General features: G+C 35.6%; 1 protein-coding gene across 1 annotated transcript in view; it reads right to left on the bottom strand.

Moving 5' to 3' along the window:
* The window catches only part of LOC105213144 (uncharacterized), a 37554-nt gene that overhangs the window by 7578 nt on the left and 3379 nt on the right, over positions 1 to 26597 (bottom strand). The gene's annotated exons all lie outside the window — the stretch shown is intronic.

The following is a 26597-nucleotide window of genomic DNA, read 5'->3' as shown; positions in this document are numbered from 1 at the left end:
TGGCGCATCAAATCCAAAGCGTTAGCCACAAAGGAGGCTACGTGATATTTGGAGTTGTTTGCTATTGGCTTTTATGTTGTGCTGCGTTCGCACGTACGCATTTGTACACACATATAGCGGTGCGTGGCTTTGTGAGTGTTGGTGTGGAACCAGCTGTCAGCAGTTAGTCGCTTGCCTACGGTCAATATTAGCCGAATTATGGGTTCTCCAATTGTTTTATAGCGCTTCAATGTATATATGCATGTATGTGTGTACAACTACAATAAAATGCCGCTACAAAGTGGTTGTTGTATCAACGAAATGCATTTGCACAACTTTTGGCAGTGAGTTCTCTTAACTTTATTCAACATTAAAGTCTGCAGTATATTTTTATATTTCACTCGCTCAATTCTTAAACTTATTAAAAATGTGTTAATTAGTTTATTCTTGAAATGTTTGGTTTAGCTTTTGGTTTGGTTTATATTTAGTTGTTTCACGGCACGCTTTGCTTTGCGCACTTTGCGACCGCACTTCACAAGAGTTGGAAATTGAATGAATCAACTGGCGTTTGCCGCCGACAACGCACACCTTCGACTGCTGCTCGTCGGGCGTGAGACTTCGGTAAAATGCAAGTCGTACGAATGCACGTATACACGAGCGCCACAAGCCACGAAGTTGCGGCGTCGTAGTTGTGCACGTCATGCGTGTTGCCGGTCGCTCGCGCTGAGTTGCCGAAAATGCTCCACATCCGATTTTTTTTTATATACATACATGTATGCGTGTGTGTGTGTGTGTGTGAATAATCGATTCGTACAAGTTAAATGAAAATCTCACATTGTTATCTAAAACAACAACAATGGTAACATGGTAAGGTAGCACACAAAAACAACAATGACAACAAATAGCTATGTATATTCATATGTACGTCTATAAGTAGTTCTCTTATTGTTACATGCGTCGCACTGTAACATGTTTTGAGTATTATCTATCGCAAAAATATTAATAATTGTCGTCGCACAAGCAGAATCGCCAGTACAACATAGATATTGCTTAGATTAGGTCTGCATACCTATTTATACCAGTATTTGCTGACTCACGATCTACAATGGGTAGTGCACAGTGGGCTAAACTGCGAGTTTTGTGTTAAAAAATTTTAATTAATTTTAATGAGGATATAAAGAGTGGGTGCTTTGTGTTATATTTTTTCATATTGAGCAACTCACGATTCCGTATTCATAAAAAAAATAGCAAACATACGCAAACATAAACGATTTCAAAGAGAAAAGGTTAATTAGTTTAAATAAATCCTAGAAAATCTTTCAAAATATTATCTAACTTAATATTGCTTACTAATCTTAATCAAAACAAGAGAAGGTTGGAAACGGGAAATCCAAAAAGTACAGTAGAACTTCCCTGACTCGAATCATCATAATCCACAAAACACCTTCGAGTTAGAGAGACATCGAGTTATAGAAGATTTCATTAAATCATACAATTTTTCAGAAAGCTATAAAATATAGATTTTGACATTTCTATTGTTTGGCTCTTGACGTCTGTACCCCATGCCTATTCTGCCTCGATAGTAAAATTTTAAATTTTTTATCATGCGCTGTTCGAAAAGTTCGATTTATGGAAGGAAATTTGTACGAAATTTCACTTCTATTGCCAATTCGAGGATTGGAGTTATGGAGAACTTCGAGTTAAATAAGTTTGAGTTATGGAAGGAAATTTGTATGAAATTTGATTTGTAAACGTTATTGCCAACTGAAAAGTTCAAGTAATGAAGACCTTCGAGTTATGGAAGTACCACTGTATTTGCTTTTTACAAGTAACACGAACTTTTATTCTAGTCGCAGAATATTCTGTTATTAGGTTATAGAAAAACCACAAAAAAAATATCCAACATGATTTTTAACGATCATAAAAATTTAATTGTAAAGTAAAATGTTACAATATTGTTGTACTTATACGATTTGTATTGGAAATATAAGAATCAATATTATTAAATCGAGGCAAAAGCGAACATAGGCTTTAAAATTACTGACACAAATCACCAGTTGTAGCTTTTATTACAATATTATACAGTAAACACCGCTTAAGTGCCCCCTCTGAACATGCAAGACTTTTGAGACACTTAAGCGGGAAAAGCACTTAAATGAATCCCTCTTAAATGCCTCGAGGTACTTACCAAGCTTTCTTTTTTCAAATATTTCGATCTAATATCTTTTCTTTTAGAATGAAAACCACATTTATTTATTATTAATAATACAAATACTTATTAATAACAATAAATATGAAAAAAAAATATTACAAAACTATGATTATGTTTTCCTTTTGACAATTCTCAGCGCATTAAATGTCAAAAATATGAAAAGGCACTTAAAAGACGAAAATTGCAAACAATTTTGTATTTGTTGCTAAAATATTGCAGACATTTAAGCGGGGAATTTTATATGTAAATTTAGAGAAAAAACAACGATGCCGCAAAATATGGTTACTTAAGCGGGATAAGCACTTAAACGGGGGAGCACTTAAGCGGGGATCACTGTATATGTATATTTACACCGAAATTATGAAAATTCTTCGAAAACGTGTCTGAAATTTCAAATATTCACAAGTAAACTTTAAACTACGAAACACGTGAAATTTTTTTCACTTTCACTTTTTCTGCGATAGAACAGTGAGCTCCGAACACACCCTCGCCGATATTTTAAACATTTAAACACATGTATAAAAACTGATATGGCAACCTCTACAAGAACGCACGAAAAGTAAAATTTTGTATGCGAAATATTATAAAAAATAGAGTTTTATAGAACGAATTGTTTTCTACGTAAAATTCTGTTTGACTGACAACACTGTGCCGAGTCTCATTTCAAAACCTTCAATCATCGACAATATAATGAATGTTGGTAAAATTCAATGTTGGGAAATCAAGAGCAAAAGCAGAGCGCATTGCTCAACACGAGAAACCTCTCTGCATATGCATACGTCCCAAACTATAGTTAGTTGTATTGGTGCGGGTGTTGCCGTCTGACTGAATTCACATATGGAAATAATTTAATTGCTTTTGCTAACTTTTTGGCTTTGATATGCAAATGTTGATCGAATTTGCAAAAACAAAAAGTAAATAAATATGAGCATATAAAAAATCACTCTCTGAGTATAAGTCAGATAGTATAGTTACCTTAGAGAGCACATTTTACAACGTTCAATATATTTATCTTTGTAAGGGATGCTTGACTTTTGGTTAGAAAGGTAATGCTAAGGGTGGATATGCTCATCTGCAGAACAAAGCGTGTACAAGTGCAGGGACACGTAGGCACCTGGCCTTGACGTTGTGTTAAGTGTGTATGAAAGTAGAAATTCACGTGTGAAAGACGGCAAGTACATATATTTGTAGCTAAACATCGCTGTGTGTACATTCATACATCTGTGTTTATAATAATTATTAATTATGTTCAGTTTTCATACAGAAGAAGAAATGTAAATATTATGTAGGAATAAAAGTGTATATACATACATATATATATTGGCAGAGTCTGGAAACTTCATGTAAAGAATACCAAGTTAATGTAAACTATGTATGAATAAGTCAACTTCCGGCGGTTAGCACCCTTCGACATTGCATTGCGGTCAATATTTAAGCATTTAGCCGAGGGTGACCGCTTACAGATTTTCTTCAACAGTGCTGATAGTCACGTACTCTGCTTACTAATCGAGTTAACTTGAACTAGTCGTTTATCTATCAATACGAAGGGAAGTTATAAATTTGCACGAATGTGTGGTTATGAAAAATAATTATTACTCTCCTCTATAAGAAAATAAGAACACAAAATGTCTTACGCTTGTTGTTGTTGCTGTTGTTATAGATACAGCAAATATTTCCAAGTTTTTATTGAATTTTGAATTATTTTGAAGTCATTGACCGGACAGAAATCCGGGTTCATTCTGATAAAGTAGATCCAAGACATGAGGAGATTTTAAAATTTACTGTTTCACTACAACTCGAGTAAAAATCCCGCCCGAAACCAGAATTGTATATTTTTTCCTAACAGAGGTTCCCCTTTAGACAATATCAAAACTGAGAGCGTATTTCTGATTTTAAAATCCGGGAGACGCATAAGATAAGACCCTTAAATGTTGAATATCATTAGGAAGAAAAAGTGAGGTCCAACAACTAGCTGTAAAAGTGTATTCGATTATAGTCACAATAAAGTGAGCTTAAAGAATTTAATCATCCGTTAACAAAAGTCTACATTTTATACTAAATTATAGTGGGTTCAAATTGTCAGTTTCTTGAAGCCCATGTAAATGTAATCGTTCTTCAGTAAGTACTGCAAGCAACCAGTCTAAGAAGCTCTGTTTATTTTTTCAAACAACAAATACAGTTGAACTTCTATAACTCAAAGTTCTCCATAAATCGAACTCTTGAATTGGCAATAGAAGTCAAATTTCATACAAATTTCCTACCATAACTCGAAGTCTCTCTAACTCAAACTTTTTTGTGAATTATAATGATTCGAGTTGGGGAAGTTCAAATGTAGTATTCAAATGCATTCTCAAGCAAACACGAACCGTATAAGTATACAAATCCAAAATACAAAATCAATGCAGTGGAGTCTCTTTAGTGTTATAAATAAAACTCAAAATGGAATAGCAAAATATTTACGAAACACAGCGGTAATTTATTGAAAGAAAAAAGAGGCAGCAAAACAAAAAGGCAAAGCCTAAAAGTCTCAGGCCTACATACACACTAAACTCATGCGCTATGTATATTTGAGTTCCAAAGTGTGAAATTCCCCACGAAGCTAATCTCAAATAAAAGCACACTTGTTCAAGTTACGACTCACCGCCAGCCTTATCAGAGTTTAACCTCTACTTGACCTCACGTCAGTTCTACAAATTATTTTATGGAAATTATCGGCTGAAAACAGCAGCTGCCATTCAGCTGTCTACTCAAAAAAACAATAAATTTCTATTGGGTGGCAACGTTCAGCTGTTGAAATTTTGTTTGATCTTATGACCAATATTTTTGTGTGTTTATTTTAATGTTTTTATTGTTATTTTTTGTTGTTGTTCCGCCGCGAGCAATTGCGCTGTGACTTTTGTTTTATTTGGTTTTCACTGCGTTTCCAGCGTTTATTTTTAGGCAGCGCTATATATAAATGTACGTAAGTATGTTAGTATGTTTGTGTAAAGGCACATTGCCCCCCTGTTGTTTCTAATGTTATCGCTGCTTTCTTTCGACTCTGCCGAAATTTGCTTTTGCCATCGCGTCATCGTCTCCATACACGTCATGCCCGCGCTACCGCTAACGCCACCGTCGTCGTTTCAGAGGTCTAACTAACTCTAATGTTGAGGCTTCTCGGGCGCGCACAGTCATGATGGCGAGCACGTATCGCACAGACCAAACGGACGGACAAACACTTTATATGATTCTACATCTCGTAGAAATTTGGAAATATTCGACATTTCCGCCGTTTGTTCGGCATATTCCGAGTGAAAAAGAAAATGTAATGTTGTGAAGTAGAATGCAATTAGCTGTTGGGGGAAAGATTGCAGAACGCTGGAAGCAAAGAAAGCACAGGCTGGCAAGCTTTTTAGGCCAGCAAGTGCAACGCACTCATTCTCCTTGAGCAAAACAATAGAAAGCATGCGCCTCAAGGTGTTTTGCGACCAAATCAAATTAGGTCAACGGCTTACGTATGCACTTCAAGGACACCGATATGCAAATGCTCGTAGAGCACTCGGATACAGACAGCGTATGTGTGTACGAACACATTACAAAAAGCTCCTACTTCGCTTGCGAGTGTGCTTGCGTGTGTTCGCCGCGAAACCTCTCAAACATATTCAGATATCAGACGATTCGTTTTGTATGAAGGTAGGGTTTCTGCTTGTTCTGTGCTTTGCTATGATTGTTAGCTTTCATTTCGTTGTTCGTTTGCTGTCACCGACGTGCCTCTGATTTCGCACAGGCCAGACAACACACAGTGGGCTGTTTTCAAATTATATGTGCTATTATATAATAAGTATAGTATATAAACACTATACGACAAAATCGATTTTTTTCTGGGTATTGAACCAAACTAATTTTTTTCTAGGAGATTGAAACATAAGTAAAAAAAGTGTATTCTCTGATTTTCGAAGTTATGTCTTAATCTCCCTGAAAAAATTAGTTTGGTCCAATACCCAAGATATCTATTTATTGATAAAATATTTTCATATTCCTTAATATTTTCGAAGTTAAGAGGAATATTAAAAATCGCTTGGAGGCAATTTTGCAGATCTGATGTCTGCATAACGATAATTTGTATTTCTAGTTAGTCAACAGGGATGTTAGTTTTAGAGATTTTCCAAATAGCGGTAACCCATTTAGACTAGCAACTATTTGATCTAGATTGCTGAACTATATCTAAGCTATAGAAACTAAAAATACGAGCATCTTATAATTAAAAAACTCAGAACCCAATAATTATAGAAAAATGTGACTACTTCAAAAAATCGCTTGATATTTACTGGATCTAAAATCTTCGCTACATAATATAAAGAAAGTTTTAGTGAAACCAAACATATTCATCAAGGGGTTAAGAGGGTTTCAAAATTGGAAATTAGTTTGTCATATTAAATAGTACAATATGTTTCAAATATTCTCCAAATCAATAAAATTCTAAGAGATATACCCTTTGGAAGTTCCGCCCATCAGGCCGCGTCATTTACAATTCAAAACTTTAAACGTGTTCATCTCAAACAAAAAAAACAATTTTTTTTTTTCAAGTCGTGGGCACGATCTCTCAAAAAGTTATGAAGCGAAGTTGTTAAAATTTTGCACATATTTTTGAAATAACATTATCTACATAATGAACGAAGGATTTTTTTATTTTTATTACAACATTTTTTTGAACCGATATATTGCGAAATTTTGATGACGTGAAGGGAAATGAGTTAACAACGGCTGAGTTTTCGATATGCTGAATTGTTTAAATGAAATATATGATTGTGTATATTAAAAAAAAGAATTGAAAATACCCTTGTTTTCAACCACTGAAACCCACTTAACCCCTTATTTTTTTCAATATTTGTTTATTTATTGAATCTGCTTTTTGAAGCCTATCTTAATTCTAATTAAAACTTGTTTCGGCTCACTAAAGCTGTGTCATCCGCAAATGTTGATGTCAAAACATTACTAGCTGTTGGAAGGTCTGCTGTATATATTATGTATAGAGTTGGCCCTAAAACACTGTCCTGCGGTACACCAACTCTTATTGGTCGTTCTTCAGATATGAAGAATTTATTTTTAAATAAGACTCCAAGGTTTTATGCATTTCGAGTGGTAAGCTTTTTTTTAATAAACAGTACTCTTTATACTCGAACGACCTTCTGATTTCGTTAGTAATTCTATTTACTTGTTCTACAGTGCCACGTTTTGCACGGAAACCAAATTGGTGCGTTGGTATTACATTATTTTCATGGAGGAAAGGAGACATCTTTGATAGTAACACCTTTTCAAATATTTTAGAAAGACAGGGTAGAAGACTGATTGGTCTGTATGAAGACGGCTGTGTCAAATCTTTCCCTGGTTTGTCTATCATGATGATCTGCGACTTTTTCCATGAAATTGGATAGTACCCGAAACTGAGAATAGCGTTAAAGAGCAAGGAGAGCACTGTTAAAGCAATATTTGGTAACTCAATTAGCATTTTTGGAGTAATTGTATCGTGACTTTTTTTGGATTCAGCTCTTTTATGATTTTAATAATTTCAGAAGATGACGTTTGAATAGACCCAAGCGACTCGTTAGCGCTATTGGAGATGATTGGCAGCTTAAAAATTGTTTATAAGATATTACTACTGTTTGAAAAAATCAGTGAAGAATACTTGAAGAGATCTACAGTTTAGGCTCAGAACAAAACCTCTTATATTATTCTATCGAGGGGACGAGTTTCAGCTGACCAAAATTTTTGCCCTCAGGTCAATATAATAATAAAATATGCCTAAGAAATTTCTCGGATCTACAATCAACCACTATAAAAACTGTTTTGCAGAACACCAAAATAATGCATCTTTTGTAGTTACAGTATGAACGCATCTAAACCACAACCAATATAATATTACATGCATTTCATTTTACAACCAACTTTTGAACACAATCGCCTCACTGTGCGCTGTCGCAGCTGCTGACCAAAGCCATTTCTCCATTTGGTTCTCAGTTGTGCAAATATAAACCAGTGACCTTGAAAACAACACAATTGGTGAAAGAGGAATCAAAGAAGTGCGCCAAGCGACATCAGCGGTTTGCCACTGTGTAGAGTCACACAAACACAAACATGCATTTGTGCTTCGATTTCCACGCACACAAATGTAGTAACATGCCGGCAGTCAGGTCGCCCATGCAGAAAACATTTTCAAATTTTGGGAGCAGCGCATGTGCGCACACACAGGTAGACGTCGGCACTTATCTTGCCCTCTCCGCTTTTTCACTACTTCTTGTTTACGCGTACATACAAAGGTTCATACATATTTATGTGTTTACAAGCATTGGCGAATTGGATTTATTCTTCGAACGCCCGTCCCTTTGCATTAAGGTACTCGGCTCCAGAAGGGATGATCCACTAAATACTTAATGAGCAACAGCACGCAGGCTCCAAAGTTTCCAGACAATCCAGATTTCACGCGTTTCTTGTAAAGGCTCTACCTACCCAGCGTTGCATCTGCTTTTGGTTTTTGTTGGTTGGACGTTATGCTGCCAGACATGTAGGCGAATATTTGGCCAAACCCACGACAAAAACGAAAACATGATGGGCAAATAAATATCACGTAGACATTTCGGAAATCGATTTTTTTCTAATTTCGCAAAGCGAGTGATAGAACAGCGTTAATAAATGCAGAAAATCAGTTTCAGAACTAAGTGAGAGTGCATGACTGTGTTTTGTGAACGCTTGACTGTTTATTACACTTGTCAGGCATTTTTATTGCTTTTATGCGGAATTTATTTATTTTTATAATATTTAAAGTGAAACATAAAAATGAAATAAATTATTTTTGCCTTGTTGGTTTTAATATCGTTAATATCGTGAATATATTCGCAACAAATAATTAATACAACTAAATACCAAATCCGCTCCATAAAAGTCAACACAACTGGCATGTATGCAGATTTCTGCGCGTTCAAAGTCTGTTAACTCAACAGAATACTTATTAATTTATATAATGTTATTAAGATAATACACAATTCGACCTATATATTCGGCATAAAGTCCAATAGAATAACGAAAATCATTATACATATATAGTCTATGGAAGCTGGGATAATTCCTGGACCTGGATTTCAATTAATTTTGCCACCAAGCAATAATATATCCAAGATTTTACATTCAAATTTAATCTTCTTATAAAAGATATCTTACATATTAAGCATATTTGAAAATCCGTATATGAGGTATATGGGGTAGAGAAAAAATATTGACCCGATTTTGCTTATTTTTTGCATAGAGGGGAACTATTAAAGAAACACATCTACTTTGACTTGCTTAAGAATACCTGAGAGCTTTGCCGTTATTTTCGTTAAAAAATTAGCCACTAACATTGAGGTCCTCATGTCCGATGCCAAGGCCCCAGGCATACTCTCGCAACAAAAGTTGCTAAGAGTGTATTATAGTTTTGTTCACATAACGGTTGTTTGTAAGTCATAAAACTAAACGAGTTAGATATAGGGTTATTTCAAAATGGTCAGGGCGACGCCGATTTTCTGGGCTCAGCAGACTCTAAGAGAGTACTAATTTAACGAGTCAAAATCTGAATGCCTGTCAATCTGTCCGTCTGTCCGTCCGCCCGTGCAACGGATAACTTGAGTAATAATTGAGATATCTTGACGAAACTTGGCACACATATTCCTTGGGACCGTGCGAGAGTTGCTTTCGGGCATAATAAACCCCCCCCTCCCTGACGTGACGTCACCCATTTTCCAATTTTATGGATTTATCATAAAATAAAAAAACAGGTTATTCTATTTATTCTTATATTTATTGAATAATCTTTAATAAAATCAACATTTAGTTAAATATTAAAGTACAGAGACAACGAATGACTAGTCAAGAAATAATAGATACTTAATTATGCTGCTGAGTGATCGGCGTGGTACAGAGCAGCCAGTCGTCTAGCACCCAGGAGCGCAACAGAGCGAGAAACGATATTGCCCTAAATTTTGAAATGTGATGTCACAAAGCCTCCCTCCCATACGAAGGTTAGGTTGAAATTTACTAAAAGTGGGTTAACTCACTAACGAAAAACGTCAGAAACCCTAAATGGATGAATTCACAACCACGACAACTTCCCATATAACTATTTTGAAATCCATCTTATTCCTTCACTTTATAATATATACATAAGGAACCAATGAAGATAGCGAATTAAAACTTAACACAAATACTGTATATGATCCGTGGCAACACTTGTTAACAAATTGTCGAAATCGGACTATAACTTTTCAATGCCCCGGATATCGAATATGAAGAACTCAGTGCCTTATGGTAATTTTTCACCGAAAATATCGGCAAATCTTTCAGAAATCTCAATTTAATTCAGAGGACATCGTTTTCTTCTAATAGTATGTCTCTGTACTAAAAATGGTTAAGATCGGGTCATAACTTCCCTTAGCTCTCATATTGCTAATTATAGGATTTTCAAAAATACGGTGGGCTTATAAATCGGGTAATATTATGTAAAACATCTTAGCGAAATTAAGTGAGCAAATCGTCTTGTGTCTTAGTGGGGAAAATAAGTGAAATCGGCTTAAGAATTGCCTCAGCCCTCATACACTATATATGATGATTTTCGCTTTTCTATTGGACTTTATGCCGAATATATGGGTCAAATTGTGTGTGATCTTAATAGAAATATAGCAATAAATTGCGAGAATATAAAATGTTCAGTTGCACCCGAACTTAGCCTTTCCTTACTTGTTTAATATTAAAACAATCGTCTTTTGAATGACAGTTAAATCATACAATAACGAGACATTTACCATTGCTAATAAGTCATTTGACCACGTACATCTGAAATTACTTCATAAGATGAGTCACATCTTTGTTTGACTTTTTTGTTTTGTAGCAAATTAATGACTCATGAGCAGCCCGTACGGCTCATAACCATAGTCATTTACATGAATGATTAAATAATGTAAATGAATAACTCAGTTCCATCTTTAAGTATGGGGTGAAAGACCTTTCAAGGAATATTCGCAGAAAAAAACTATGAACTCTGGCGATTTCAACACATATCCGCATGGCGAACAGTTGCAAGAACACTTTACAGCTTCTCGGTCTAATTGATGGCATTTTAATAAATTTCACTCTTCATTGCATTACCTCTACACGGCACAAAAACTTTCTTATAAAAATAGAAATAATTATAAAAATCATTTGGTTATAACTTATTTTTAAGTTAATTTATTGTATAAAAATATTAATATAAATTATATATATTAATATGTAAATAAATAAATAAAATACATGTATACAGTTTCATTTCTATTCTACTATCCAATTAAATAAGTGCTTATTGACTAATTAACTGAATCAATAATGATAGTTATGCATTTGAGTGGAAATTTATTTTATTTTATTAACATAGAAAAAATATTATTAAACAATTAAAGTTATATAATAGATCCAATCTGAAGGCAAATCCCCCGTTCTATCATATAGATTCATAGACGATGACTTCATGCAATAAGGTGAAACTGAGTGTGCAGTGTAAAGTGATGCAATGAAAGATCTATAGTCATCTAACTAAATATTTATTTTGTTTAACAATGCGAAAGCAATAAAAACTAAATTTAAATAAAAGAATAAATCATTTTAGATGCTAAGCTTAAGCTCTAAAGTTTAGAGTCTAAACTGAGAAGCAAATTGTGTTTCCCCCTTAACCACATTTCGAACAAAATAATAATATATGTTAGCTAACAGTAAAACTTATTTTTTAAATATTTTATGACATATATTTTACGCTCTTAAAATCAGAAAAAAATCGAAAATGAAATTAATTGCACTAAAGTGTATTTAAGCTAAGTTTAATTACGCCGAAATTCTAATTACAACCCCTTAGAGAGTAACGATTAGTACCAAATAACATTTTAGATGCGTCAAGCGTTGGAGAGAAGTCAATCGAACAAACTATGCAGCTATTTAAACAATTAGGCAAGCACTTGCGGTGCAACATTTCCTTCTTTGCATTGTGAATGGTCTAAAATGTGTAAAATAAAATCTGATAGCATTAACGTTAGCGACGGTAGTAATTTAACGACGTATCCATATACTTTCTTATAGGAATTGAGCTGGATAACTTTATTGCTGCTTTTACATGTAAAATTTTTGACAAGCGAGCAGTTATCAAAGTAAGCGGGCAGAGAAATGGCAAATCAATGATGTCAAATACCTTATAATGTTCATAATATGACCGCTGCTGTTAACAACTATAATGCATTTATGCAGTTGGATAATTATTTGCATGAAATGTGTTAATGGAGGTACTCTAGAATTTTGTTCTACAGCAGTTAACGTAAGACTGAAGAGTAGCAATAAAATGACTACAATATTTATGTGTGTATGTGTGGTGATAGCAAACCAAAGTCTGTAGATTGCTGTTATTATTTTGCATTTTTGCACCTGCCTGTGATAGGTACACAAGTAATGTGGTTTTATGGAAGCATATAAATACATACATATGTACGTAGTTAAATATGTCATTTATTTGCACAATAATTTTCGCACTTATCAACTCATAGTACATATGTACACATGTATGTAATCACATGCGCTTATGATGTTTGCAAAAATCGGTTGCAAGAGCAAGGCCAAAAGCATAACTCAAGTGATTTTGACTGGCTACATACTTATAGGAATGTTCTTTAGTCTTATCGCAGCAATATGTTGGAGAAGAAGCTTAAATTTAATACATATGTATATTTAATATATTTAGTGCTCATATCATGTCTGGTGGGTGTTTATTAGCAAGCAAGTATGTAATTGCGAATATACTATATAGTACATATAAAGGTATATATATGCATCAAAGAATTATATATTCATACCAATAGCTGCTCTTTCTATCTTCAAATTAAATATATAACCAGATATACATTTACTGTACCCACACACGCACATATAATACTCAACTCTATGAGTAAGTGCATTTGTGGTGCCTACGTGACATTCACATTGTGAGTAGTCTGGGCGGAAAAAAAGTAAATGAAATAAATAAATTATTAAAGAGTAAAATACATATGAACATCTGAAAATAGCTGCGAAGTAACGCCGTAAATATCGCTTGTTTGACAACATTACACAAATTCAAGTATCTACATACATACAGACATACGTGTATATACCGATGGACATACATCTGGCAAGTCACCTAGGGCCTGACAAATACACCGGGTGTTTTATAACAAAAGCATTGCGATGGGCGCCAACAGGAATGTACACACTCATATGTATGTGTTCTTATGTGGGCATTAGCTGTGACATTATTGATAAGGCGTTTTGTTTTACTACATTTTAATAGCTATAAATGGCGTAGCTAAATATTCGATCGTAAAATTGGAATGAAAACATTACATCATATTGAAATGGAATTTAAAGTAGCTGGACACGCCTTTCAAATGCGACAAATTCAAATTCTAATTGAGTAGGTTTTCTCTGCAATGAGTAGCAAAGGATACAAAAGACGTCATCGATTCGCCAATTCTCTGCTCGCTGTCTTTGAGCGCTGCTTGCTTCACAGAAAATTTACGCGTGAAAACAAAACAAAGTTAGCGAGTTGAATTCGATGTAAGAGATTTTGTGGATACCTCATTCAAATGGCAAAACCTAAAGAACATGCCTGCAATGCTATCAAGTTTTGTTTTAAAGAAATGTTTTTACCATTGTGAATGATCTAAAATGTGTAAAACATAACATGGTAACATTGACGGTGCGAATTCTACTGGATAACTTTGTTGTTGCTTTTACATGTCACATTTTAGACTAGATAGCTGTGCTCAAAATACAGCATACATGGAAATGATCTATAGAAGACGGCGTTTTATCCAGCTTTAGCAAAGTCATCTAGCCCCGCTTGTTCTGACAAGCATAAATCAATTGTCATCGAAATCATCTAAGGTAGACCCAAAAATCGAGCTGTTTTGACGGGGTTGGACCAAAAGAAAAGGGGGATTAACTGGATGGGATTAACTTGGCATTAAAAGAGATGAGTAGTGTCATGCAGGGACTCTTTGCATACGGGAAATATATAAAGTATGTTGGGGTCCAGTCTGGATGCGTAGTAGTTTAATCTAACAAAGTATCCAGAACGAGACCACTCGAACTCGGAATATGTAATGTGTGATGATTTGACTCCAAGAATGCCATTCACTATGTGGAATTCTGGAAGCTATTAATAGCTCCTTTGTGAATGGCGTACAGTGCTTGTCTGAAGTCAGTCGATATAGTGCTCTATTTCAGGTAAGTACACTTGATGGCTTTTGGAAACGGCTCGGCTTCCAGGAAGTGGCTGTCTGCATAAATGGAGTCTCCGAAATGTTAGCAATGGTTTTTGTAAAACATTTACTTACCAATGAGGGTGAATCCAGCTAACTGCATTTATGCACTTCGTGTGTATCGAACTTTGAGGAAGGTATCGTAGCCGTCACTTACCCTGATTTCAAAAGTACTCTACACTCAAGGTAAAAACTTCAGAAAATGGTATGGTAAATACATATACATTCAGTTAATCGTTAAGAATTCATAAATGTAATTACGGAAGAACAGCCGATTATTACAAGTTCATGGTCAATGATATGAATACATTGAGTACAAGTAATTGTATGGATAATAGTGCGCCTATATGTACTTATATAACTTTTAATTTCAATACGAAATGCAATCCCACACATATACACACAAGTGTTTGAAAGCGTTTCTGCTAGGCCTACCAACCACTTATACATATGTACATATATGAATCAGTATGTGCATACATGCGGCCAAAGCTTTCATTTTCAAAATCAGAATTAAGAATAACAAAACTGTAAACAATAATTTAGCATTTATATGTCAACATGCAAATCTGTATGTGTGTATTTATGTAATTGTTACGTGTCGATGACGTATTCTAACAAAGAGTTCAATAGCCATACTCAAGACATACAATTATCGGTGATCTTTTTAAGGGCGCTGAAGTAACACTCGGCAATTGTTACATGCCATAATTGTGGGACGGACATACTGGTATAAATGTATGTATGTACATATGTATAAGAGTGTGTAGGTGTAGGAAAACGTGTTCAATTTTCAGCGCCAACATAAGATCACACGTACACTCTTATCAAACAAATGATTAATAGAAATCTACTCATACATATGTATGCTGGGTAATTGAACTGTAGAGGCAGCACTTCATTTGTAAATACCACTAACTACATGTATGTTTATATGCGTGGTTTAAGTACAAGGTTATTTGTGTGGAAAATTATCAGCCCTATGAGCGCTGTTGCACGTAACGCATCTTCTGGACGATTCAGCTACATACATAGCGACAATAGAGTGGTCCCTAACTTCCGACTTTTTAGAGGAAGCTAGATTTGTAAGACAAACTGTTGTTGATATGCTGTATAAAGTCCACCGTAAGTTTGACAATCCGTATATTAGGTATATGGGGGCTACAGGAAGTATTGACCCTATTTTGCCCAATTTGGGCACAGAGGCACACAAGTAGTCGATCGCCTTTGAAGTTTTTAGAATATCTGAGCGATGTAAGTATATTTTCGGTAAAAAATAGGTGACCAGCACCTAGAGGTTCTCATGTTCAGTATCTTTGGGCCTTGAAAAGTTAGTCCAATGTCGGGGATTTTTAGAGGGTCTATGTCACACTAAAAATACAGAATTTGTGCAATGTTTGTTTCCTATATCTTCACTGGCGAATCAGATGGACTTCAAAATTGTGGTGTATGGGAAGTAGGCGTGGTTGTAAATCAATTTCGCCCATTTTTATACTCTCGCAACAAATGTTGCTAAAGAGAGTATTATAGTTTTGTTCACATAACGGTTGTTTGTAACACCCAAAACTTAACGAGTTAGATATAGGGTTATATATACCAAAGTGATCAGGGTGAAGAGTGGAGTTCAAATCCGAATGTCTGTCTGTCCGTCCGTCCGTCCGTCCGTCTGTGCAAGCTGTAACTTGAGTAAAAATTAAGATATCTTAATGAAACTTGGCACACTTATTTCTTGGCACCATAGGAAGGTTGCTTTCGAAATGAGCAAAATCGGACCACTGCCACGCCCACAAAATGGCGAAAACCGAAAACACATAAAGTGCCATAACTAAGCCATAAATAAAGCTAAGGAAATAAAATTTGGTATGAAGGATCGCACTATGAAGGGGCATATTTGGATGTAATTTTTTTGGGGGAGTGGGCGTGGTCCCGCCCCCTACTAAGATTTTTGTACATATCTCGCAAACCAATAGAGCTATATAAACCAAACTTTCTGCAGTCGTTTTTTTTAGCCACTTCCTAATACAGTCCAAAAACGAAAGAAATCAGATCATAACCACGCCCACCTCCCATACAAAAGTTAGGTTGAAAATTACTAAAAGTGGGCTAACTCACTAACGAAAAACGTCAGTAACACTAAATTTCACATAAGAAATGGCAGATGAAAGCTGCACTCAGATTTTTTTACAAAATGGAAAATGGGCGTGGCGTCGCCCACTTATGGGTCAAAAACCATATCTCAGGAACTACTCGACCGATTTCAATGAAACTTGGTTTGTAATAGTTTCCTTGCATCCCAATGATATGTTGTGAAAATAGGCCAAATCGCTTCACAACCACGCCTACTTCCTATATACCAGAACTTTGAAGACAATCTGAATCGTTTACTTTACAATATATAAAGTAAGTACTAGTGAAGATATCGGTGCAGAACTTTGCCCAAATACTATGTTAATAGTGTGGCAGCCCCATTCTAAAAATCGCCGAAATCGGACCATAGATTTTTAAGGCCCCATATATCGAACACGAGGACCTAATATTATGGTTTCCAACTTTTAATGGATTTTATACGAATATGTGGGTCAAATTGTGTATTATATAATATAAATAAAGTTATATATATAAATTGCGAGAGTATAAAATGTTCGGTTGCACCCGAACTTAGCCCTTCCTTACTTGTTAAACTATAGCATTGTGTGCCAAGGAAATGTTACAAACCGAATTTTATTGAAATTGGTCGAGTAGTCTCGGAGATATGGTTTTTGACCCATAAGTGGGCGGAGCCACAACCATTTAAAATGTGGCATGCCAATTTGAGTGTAGCCCTTCTGTACCATCTTTATAATGAGATTTAAGGTTTCTAGTATTTTTCCTATTAATTAATTTCGATTTGGAGAGATATATTCAAAAAACTATACCTTTGCACTATACGTCTCGCGTCGGAGATGGTTGGTTGAAGAATACGCATTTAGGAACGAAACGACGATAAAAACGACAACGACTTGGAAACAAATAGCTTATAAATTTCAACAAAAATCATTACACTGTTTCCTTTCTGTGATCCACTCTGAATTAGTTGTTAAAATAGTGAGTCATTTTGAGGCTTATCGCCCAATTTCAGTAGTTGAGTATATCTAAACTCTTTTCGTTTAGAGATTTCAGAGCTTTTAAGAGCGAGCTTCCCAAATATCGGCGATTATAAGTTCTGCGAATAGTTTTTGCGACACTGTTCAAAAAATAACACATGTTATCAATGTGATAGCAACTTTTACATTTTAATGTCACGTTTTTAGTGAGTGATTTGCGAAAATTTTAACAACTTCATAAAAAGTTTAAATAACCGATTTTTTGTGGCATGAAATGATATTAATTTTCATGACTTTTTGTGCAGTGTAATAAGCATGGCAAACAATACAAGGAATCAAGTTATATGTAAATAAATAGAATGAACAATTTTTGCTTTTTTACAAATTTAATCGAATATTTTGAATAAAATATCTGAGTCGAAGGGATATTCAATTTCAATTTCAAAAGAGAATGCTTTGCGATGCAATTCAAGTAACCCTCCTTTCTGAAGGCCTGAAGGCCTCTATTATAAAAGTAACCGTGTGAATATGTTAAAAGAGGATTTGATAGTGATCAGTAATTTTGTGGTTGTGAAAAGCATTTATAGCAATATTCCATAGAACAAAAAATGGTAAAAATATGGAATTGCACCAGAACAAAATCTTATTTATCAAAAAAAAATTACAAATATTAGTTATCCTCACAGATAGTAAAATACTAGATGTACTAGTCCATATGATATATTTATATATATATATATGTATATATAAATATATATAAGAAATATATGTAGTAGATTACAATCATTAATGGCAACCGAAATTCATTGTCACGTTTGATTTCTGAAAATTTAAATAGAAATTGATTATGTAATTTCAGTTTAAATTAAATCCAAGTGTGTTTACATTTTTATAAGTGCATAAATGAATGTTATTTTCGTAGAATTTTGCAGTTCTACAGACATGAGTACTTAAACGTTTATCAATTGACAGGTTCATACATATATAAATAATTAATTGTGTTGCACAGTGTGTCGGGTAAATGTTCGAATGCATTTTCCATGCTCGTAAGTTCTTTAAAGCTTTTTGCTTTGAGATTCGTAGAACAATTCCAAAAATTTATGGAAAGCGCTTATGCTACGATTACAATTATATTGGGCCCAATCATTGAATCCGTTTCGATCGAAAAATTTTAAGTCGGAATCATTGAATCCGCAAAATCGAAAATTTTGGTCGAAATCTATCCGATGATGAGTAACTCACTCGGAAACCATTTGGAAGTTTTTATGTAAACAATTACTGATGATGAGCTAAATTATATTTTAAATTGGTATTTGAGAGACAAGAGCAAAAAACCGACTAACAAAAATAAATAAAAGATGTTTAAAAGCGATATAAAGTTGTCCCCTCGATTTTCTCAAAGAGCCTCAGGCGAATTAAATATTTTTTGAAAGAACTTTCACAATAGTTAAAATCGCTGCGTTCGTTATTCTGAACAGTATCGAGTCAATAGGCGTTGAGACTGCAATACAACGGTGGGTCAAAAGCCTCTTGACTTCAAGAAGGATAATAGCAGAATGGAATGACGCTAGAATGACCAAGGAAGTCCGCAGAGGGACCCCACAAGGTGGGGTGCTATCTCCGCTCCTATGGACATTAGTTGTGAATAAACTATTAAGAAAGTTAGACGGCAAAGCCCCTAAGATAGTAGCATATGCGGACGACATTGCCATCTTAATAACGGGCAGGTGTCTACACACTATCAGCAACATCATGACAACCACCCTTAGTACTGTGCTGAACTGGGCAACTCACGCAGGCTTGGGGTTAAATGCGGAGAAAACTGACTTGCTTGTTTTTACGAGGAAGTACAAAATTCCCACATGGAGACACCCCTCGCTAAATGGGATAGAACTCCCTCTCAAGGACCGTACCAAGTACCTGGGGGTAGTCTTGGACAGCAAACTGCTGTGGAAGTACAATGTAGAGGAGAGAGTAAGAAAGGCCAGCAATGCTTTATATGCGTGCAGGCAAATGCTGGGTACTACCTGGAGGCTTTCTCCCTCTCTTATGCACTGGTGCTACACGGCAGTGGGAAGACCGATTCTGCTCTACGGTGCTCTAGTGTGGTGGACAGGGGTACGGAAATCAACGTATCGAAAGCCAATGGAAAGGGTTCAGCGGCTTGCGGCTATTTGCATAACGGGAGCGCTAAGAACCACCCCAACGGCGGCTCTTGAAATATTACTAAACCTGCCGCCTATAGATTTCTTCGCCGAAAACAGCGCGGCAAAATCGGCGGGGCGCCTTATGGCAGCAGGAGAATTTAAATATAGAACCTTTGGGCATAGCTCAGTGGGTAATGGCAGTTTGGCGGACACCGACTACCTGACCCCATCTTTCAAATGGGAAAGAAGGTTCAAAGTAAACCTAGGAAGAGATGGCTGGCGCAAGGGCATAGCACCTGCACGTAGCAATTTAAACATATTTACGGATGGCTCGAAAATGGAGGACGGGGTAGGCGCGGGGATATACTGCCCAGAGTTAGGTATAATGCAACCATTCAAACTACCGGACCACTGCAGTATATTTCAAGCGGAGGTGTTTGCAATTGGAAAAGCCGCTGAGCTATCCTTAAGCGCACCAAAAGGATACTCTAAAGTAAACATATATGTAGACAGTCAGGCAGCAATCAAGGCAATATCCTCTTTCAGCGTATCGGCCAAAAGTGGTAGGACAGCAGTGGATGATGTCGCCAGAAATATGCGACTTCAAATCTACTGGGTGCCAGGCCACAAGGGCATAGAAGGTAACGAGATAGTGGATGAGATTGCCAAACGAGGCGTAAAACTGTCATCCGAAAATATGATGAACGTAGATAGACCTATACACTGTCTATATGATGATCTAGACAGAAACTTGGTAAAAAAGTTCAAAGCGCGCTGGAAGAATATGCCGGGATGCAAAACCGCAAAAGTTATGTGCAAGGCGGTAGATAAGAAGTACACGAAATTTCTATTGGCGCTCGATAGAAGCAAATGTAGGAAAATGGTTGGCATACTCACTGGCCACTGTCTTGTGGCGGCGCACGTCTACAAGATGGAGCTGATAGATCGTAAAAACTGCAGGATATGTCAAGACCTAGGCACCAGAGAGACAATGGAGCACCTCTTCTGTGAATGTCCTGCATTATCAAGACAACGGCTTCAGCCTTTGGGGGCTGCACACTACGTTAATCTGGAAGAGATTTCGTTGGTAAAGCCACAAAGCCTTTTGAAATTCGCAACAAACGCTGGCATCCTAAAGGATGACTACTCCTCATTAACCAAGTGACAGCACTAAATCTGGTTTCACAAAGAACCAAACTGGTCTTTGTGTGGCGTTGTAGCCTGCCAGAGTAACCTAACCTAACCTAAAATCGCTGCGGGTTCTGTGATTAGGCCCATTATCTATTTTGGGAGTGATAATAAAGGTTTAAATAATTTTGTCTTTTGTTATAAAAGTAAGAATATTTATATTGTCTAAATTCATTTCTAAGCATATCTCTATCTGATATTTTTACTCTAATGTATTTAAAATTTTGCCGAGCGATGTTGCTAGCCTGGGCTCGAACCCAAATTCAGCGGAGTGATATGTAGGTCTCACTGGATTCTGTAAGAATTGTTGAAGAAGAAAGGACCATTGGATCTCCAAAACTAACGGGTGATTTTTTTGAGGTTAGGATTTTCATGCATTAGTATTTGACAGATCACGTGGGATTTCAGACATGGTGTCAAAGAGAAAGATGCTCAGTATGCTTTGACATTTCATCATGAATAGACTTACTAACGAGCAACGCTTGCAAATCATTGAATTTTATTACCAAAATCAGTGTTCGGTTCGAAATGTGTTTCGCGCTTTACGTCCGATTTATGGTCTACATAATCGACCAAGTGAGCAAACAATTAATGCGATTGTGACCAAATTGCCGCATTTGGGGTGAAGAGCAACCAGAAGCCGTTCAAGAACTGCCCATGCATCCCGAAAAATGCACTGTTTGGTGTGGTTTGTACGCTGGTGGAATCATTGGACCGTATTTTTTCAAAGATGCTGTTGGACGCAACGTTACGGTGAATGGCGATCGCTATCGTTCGATGCTAACAAACTTTTTGTTGCCAAAAATGGAAGAACTGAACTTGGTTGACATGTGGTTTCAACAAGATGGCGCTACATGCCACACAGCTCGCGATTCTATGGCCATTTTGAGGGAAAACTTCGGAGAACAATTCATCTCAAGAAATGGACCCGTAAGTTGGCCACCAAGATCATGCGATTTAACGCCTTTAGACTATTTTTTGTGGGGCTACGTCAAGTCTAAAGTCTACAGAAATAAGCCAGCAACTATTCCAGCTTTGGAAGACAACATTTCCGAAGAAATTCGGGCTATTCCGGCCGAAATGCTCGAAAAAGTTGCCCAAAATTGGACTTTCCGAATGGACCACCTAAGACGCAGCCGCGGTCAACATTTAAATGAAATTATCTTCAAAAAGTAAATGTCATGAACCAATCTAACGTTTCAAATAAAGAACCGATGAGATTTAAATTTTAAATTTTATGCGTTTTTTTTTTAAAAAAAGTTATCAAGCTCTTAAAAAATCACCCTTTACTTGCTTGAATAGTTAAACAATTTTTTGAATATTTCGCCTAATCATCGAACACTAAATGTGTTTTATAATACTACTGGGCCTGGTATTCATAATAAAAATAATATATTTAATAATTAGTAAAAACACTCAACTGAATAAGGGAAGTGCTGACAACGAAATTTTTTTTAAATTTAAAATGGAGAGATTCTAAAAACTTATCAATATAAAATAATAAGTCCATTTTCCAAGAAAGAACTATCGTGTTCCCACATATCTAATGTATATAAGTAATTGTTCGTGTTTAAATTGTATTGATATACTAAATCGGTACATATGTATGTACATAAGTAAGTAGTATGTGCAAATCTTTAGTTGCTGATAGCAAAATGTGATATGCACTGTAGCGTGAATTCTCGGAAATGCATATGATGTCAAGCACGCTTTAGCTTTTTAGCTCTACGTGTAGTAATGGATGGTTGCAGCTGGAAATGTGCATACGAAACTCAAACAAACGGCAAATAGACACCAACAGTACCGGGAATATGCGCCGCAAGTGACTAATCCAATAAAGGTGGAATGTTAGCACAAATACAAAGGTATACATGTACAGTGTTGAGAAAAATTTGAGTGAGAGTATTTTTAACAATATTCAGGACTTTTAGGACCCTTAGACCGGTCCCATAAAAGCCATGTCGACGCAATTCACCAACAGTATGAATAAGTACAGATTTGATCCTAATGTCCTTGTTGATGACGTCGAAATATCTATCGTCAATAACCTTAAAATATTGAATGTTGTTTTAATAGTTAAAAAAAGGACCTATTTGAGATAAGGAAACAGGTTAAACCTTGGTATACCCACTATATGTCGTAAATACATACAAAAGTTTTCCGCTCGATATTGAACATATCTTCAACTACAGCCAATTTCCTATGGTCGGACCCTATTGAAACAGCTTGTTAAAATTAGTTTACTTTGATATTACTTATCATACCTTTCCTTCAAAAACAGTTTGGACAACCGGTTTAACAATTTTTATACTCCCGCCACAAAGTTGCTAACAGAGTATAATAGTTTTCTTCACATAACGGTTCTTTGTAAGTCATAAAACTAAACGAGTATGATATACACTGCGCATCATCAGGATTGCGGACGCTATCCTTGCTTGCATGCTTGGTTGATACCAAATATTTTAATTATCTCGCGTAGCTTGTCAACCACGCCACCAAATTTTTTAAGGTGCTTAATTGATTAGTTTTCTTTAAATTTTGCATAAAATAAAAATTATGGAAAAACTTTCAAGGGCGGCAATAATAGTATAATTACCAAGGCAGTATACGACACTTAGAGAAGCTTCAAACTCTCACGACTCCTCCGCCAAAATTAAAGAGAAAACTGGTGTTAAAGTGAGCAAATCGACTATTTTAAGGGTGATCAAGAAAGCTAAACACCTTAAAATACAAAAGCTAAAGAAAAAGCCACCACTAAAAAAGTTGCGAAAAGAGAAACGCCCGAACACACATGGCTTGGTGTAAGAAGTGGCATTATGTCGTATTTTCAGATGAGAAGAAATTTAATTTCGAAGGCCCAGACGGATATAATTATTATTTTCACGATTTGCGCAAGGAGGAACACCATTTGGATCGCTTACACAGTCGAGTCGAGGGTGTAATAGAGTGGGGAGCCATATCTTATTATGGGGAGCCATATCTTATTATGGCATATGCAGTTTTTTTTTAACGCCAAAAATTAACGCAAATAACTATAACTGTGTTTTAAAAACTGCATTTCCTTTTGTAAAAAATGTATTTGGCAATCTGGAATGGCATTTCCAGCACGATAACGCACCTATTCACATCGGCCGATCTGTAAAAACATGGATACAAAGACGAAATGTTAGTGTTCTAGAGTGGCCGCCATACACACCAGACCTAAATATTAAAGAGAACGTCTGGGGAAGGCTGGTTAGAAAGGTGTACGAAGGAGGTAAGCAATATACCACCAAAGAAGAACTAATCGACTCAGACTCGCTTGGTCAGCCATTACATTGGATTATATTAAAAACGTATACGATTCTCTCCCCAACAGAGTTGGTGAAGTCCTTGTCAATAACGGTTGCACCATCAATTACTATTTAAGTTAAAAATATTAGAATTATAATTGAAAAATGTTAAGTTGTATTTTTTATATGAAATAAACGGAAAAAAGCGTAGGGGCGCTATCCTGATGACGCAATTTTTGTATTGTTTTTATTTTTAATTTATTAAAATTTTATAAAGAATCGTATTGTGTCCTTTTATAGTTTATTTTGAGGCAAATTGTTTAAAGTATGTTAGAAAAAACTTTTGTTGCTCTAACCCAAATACTATGGACAATATCAACCAAGCATGCTTGGGGGGCGCTATCCTGATGACGCGCAGTGTATAGGGTTAATAAATGATCAGGATGACGAGCCGAGTATGTCTGTCCGTCCGTCCGTGCAACGGATAACTTCCAGTAAAAATTAAGATATTTTGACGAAATTCGGTGCACATGTTCCTTGGGACCGTGCGTGGGGGGAAATCGGACTATTGGCACACCCAAAAAATAATATAGCGGAAACCGAAAACCTCTAAAGTGTCATAACTAAGCTATAAATAAAGTTATAAAAGTAAAATTTGGTATAAAGGATCGCACTAGGAAAGGGCATATTTGGATGTAATTTTTTTGGAAAAGTGGGCGTGGCCCCGTGCCCTAATAAGTTTTTTGTACATATCTCATAAGCTACTTAAGCTATGTAAACCAAACTTTCTGTATTTCTGTCATTTTTCCTACTTACCATTTCAAGGTAAAAACAAACGAAAAACATCATAAACACAAAATTTTACAAAGAAATTGCAGAAGGAAGCAGCACCCAGATTTAAAAAAAGGCAAATGGGTGTAGCGTCTGTCATTTATGAGTCAAAAACCATATCTCAGAAACTACTCGACCGATTTCAATGAAATTCGGTACATAACATTTTATTGACATCCCAATTACACGAAATCGGTTTACAACCACGCCTGCTCCTAATAACTCAATTTAGAATTCCGTCTGATTCCTTTACTTTATAATACATTTACATTAGGAACCAATGAAGATAGCGGAATAAAACTTTACACAAATACTGTGTTTGGGTTGAGGACTATAACTTTTCAAGGCCCCGGATATCGAACATGAAGAACTCAGTGCCTAAGGGTAATTTTTATCCGAAAATATAGGTAAATCTCTCAGATGTTTTAATTTAATTCAGAGGGAATATTTTTCTTCAAATAGTGTGTCTCTGTACCCAAAATTGTTCCCCTAGTGCCCATATACCTAATTATAGGTTTAAAAAATATGGTGGACTTAATATCTTATATATCGGTTAATATGTGAAATATATTGGCCGAATTAAGTGAGCATATAGTCATGGATAAAGTGTACCTTGGTGTGATAATGAGTGAAATCGGTTCAAGAATTAACTCAGCCCTCATATACTATATGCAAAGATTTTCGTTATTCTAGTGGACTTTATGTGTGTTATCTTAATAAAACTATATCAATAAATTGCGAGAGTATAAAATGTTCGGTTGCACCCGAACTTAGCCCTTCTTTACTTGTTTTTATAAACAATTTTAAAAATATTCCATATAAATAGATTCTTCTAAATACTGCACCTTAAACTATCCAGCTAAAATATGTTTACATTTTGCACGTCAGTGTAGGTAATTGAAAAACCTGACATTAAAAAACAATATTAATTAATAATACGGGTTTTCAAGAAAACACATTAGTGCCAAGTGCGCAGATACAAACATACAAACAAGTAATAAAGAAATTGTTTATGCATATATCGTATATAGGTATGTATGTACAAACATACATGTGTAGAGTTGAGAAATAAAATAAATGTATGTATGTCAATAAAAGCAAGTTGCATTTTCACATTAGCTGGTGCGCGTCTCAATAAAGGAACGCATAAAGAGTTAAGTGTAGGCAAAACAGATGCAGTAGCCGGCAAGTCAAGGCTGTTAATGGCACAGCCTCGCAAAACATATTTACATATGTATGTATGTTCATATGGAGATGCCCAATGGTATTTTGAAACGCCTTTTACTAGAAATTATGTATTAAAATTATCAACAATTTTAGATAAAGTTGTGGTATCTAATAAAGTAATAACATACATATATACATATATATGCGTACATGAGTAATTATATTAACTAACACCTGTGCATTTAAAAAAAAACTGAAGATATTACAAGTGAACGTTTGCAAAATAAATAAATACAAATAATGCAAAACAATAGCGATAGTGTGACAAAAGCTGGTGGCACACATTCCTCACGTACTTGCTTATCTCTGATAAAGTAAAACTTTTAGCAATAAAC

The sequence above is a fragment of the Zeugodacus cucurbitae genome, chromosome 2 (genome assembly GCF_028554725.1).
Source record: "Zeugodacus cucurbitae isolate PBARC_wt_2022May chromosome 2, idZeuCucr1.2, whole genome shotgun sequence".
In the NCBI taxonomy this organism is placed as follows: Eukaryota; Metazoa; Arthropoda; class Insecta; order Diptera; family Tephritidae; genus Zeugodacus; species Zeugodacus cucurbitae.
The sequence above is the reverse complement of the archived record's forward strand: the minus strand, read 5'-3'. Positions and strand labels throughout refer to the sequence as shown.